The 1,436-nt window shown below is 52.1% G+C and overlaps 1 long non-coding RNA gene across 1 annotated transcript in view; it reads right to left on the bottom strand.

The window, feature by feature from the left end:
• The window catches only part of LOC107300919, a 4,728-nt gene extending 4,177 nt beyond the window's left edge, over window positions 1–551 (bottom strand). The window contains exon 1 of the long non-coding RNA XR_001549250.1: window positions 454–551. This is a non-coding gene — a long non-coding RNA (uncharacterized LOC107300919). The remainder of the gene's footprint in view (window positions 1–453) is intronic.
• Window positions 552–1,436: the final 885 nt, after the last annotated feature.

The raw sequence follows: 1,436 nt of genomic DNA on the forward strand, positions 1-1,436 counted from the left end.
CCTCCCTCCCTCCCTCCTTCCTTCCTTCCTTCCTTCCTTCCTTCCTTCCTCCCTTTTCCTCCCTCAATCTTTCCCCCAGCATCACCCCCAGACGGAGGTGAAATTCTCCTGTCCAAAGCCAGCTTGGGACACGGCTGACCTCAGTTGGGGAATTTGCAAACTCCAGGAGTTCTCTGTTTTTCACTCCTTGTTAGCAAAGGAACAGATGCTGGGGAATTTTTTCCCCCCCTGCAGATGCTTCCAGAAGGGCTTTTCACCACTGAGAGGGTTGCTGAACAGATGGTTCCACAGAAACATGCCATTTATTCTTTAAAAAATCTTATTTTAGATCTTATACAACGTAGGCATTTTTGTTCATTCTGCCTCTCACTCCCCAATGGTCCGCGTTATCAGCCCGTAAAAGGTTGCAGAGATGGCCCCGAGGGAGGGCGAGAAAGGAGTCATGAATCCTACCTGGAATATGAAAATGTTTGGGTGCCTGCTGGTAGAGAGAGGACGCAGATCTGCTGTCTGAGCAGAGGGATAAGCTTGGGGTGCTCCGGCCACTTTCACTGCCTCCAAGGGGAAGAGCACAAAAATGGAAAAGAAAAGGAAAAGAAAAAGCATATAAAACAAAAAAAAATGGCAAGCAAAATAGATAAAATTCAATGGGGGGAAAAAAAAGCTTCCTTCAGATAACTTGTTAATCCAACAAATATTCACGTAAAACACTTTGGGACTCGTATTTCAGCCCTGGCTCTGATTCTGGGGCCAAAAAGCTTGAATCGGTCTCAGAATTATCTCTCCAGTTAATGAAGATGTTGGACTATCAAGCCATGGATTCACAGGGCCGAAACACCATCTTCAGAAGGGCTACTACGCCTGCTTGCTTCCCCCGAACATCTGGAAGGAACCCATCATTCTGGGATGCCAGGGGGATCCCTTGATCCCCCACGCATGTGGTGAGCCCTCTGGACAGGTCTCCCTCCCCCTCTCTCAAAAAAGCCCCCTCCCCTCCGGCTGCTCTGCTCGGCCTTTCGGGCATGCCGGCCCACCACTCGGCTGCACAACTCAGCGCCCCCCCCTCCGATGGGACAAGCAACGGGGCTCGTCTCCTGGCTCTTTTCAAAGGGGGTCTTAAGGGGGCTCGTCTCCTGGCCTCCCCTGGACGAAGATTTAAAGACTCTGCAGGCAGGGCAAAAAAGCACCAGGTGCAGAGGCATCATCACAGCTGCTTCTCTGTGTGAAATACCTTGCTAGGTTTGGTGAGGGGCTGGGACCACTGAGGACCCAGCCACACGGGAGTGCGTGAATCAGGGTCCAGATGTGGGGGGGGGTGAGGGAAGGGGATGGTGGGAACCACTTTCAGCAAAGCTTCCTTTCTCCGACCTGGTACCTATTTTGCTCCCTCCGTTCTTGCCCTCCCCTCCCCTCCCTCCTGTGCCCAGGTCCTATGC

The sequence above is a fragment of the Protobothrops mucrosquamatus genome, unplaced genomic scaffold (genome assembly GCF_001527695.2).
Source record: "Protobothrops mucrosquamatus isolate PMUCROS unplaced genomic scaffold, P.Mucros_1.0 scaffold9122, whole genome shotgun sequence".
NCBI classification, from domain to species: Eukaryota; Metazoa; Chordata; class Lepidosauria; order Squamata; family Viperidae; genus Protobothrops; species Protobothrops mucrosquamatus.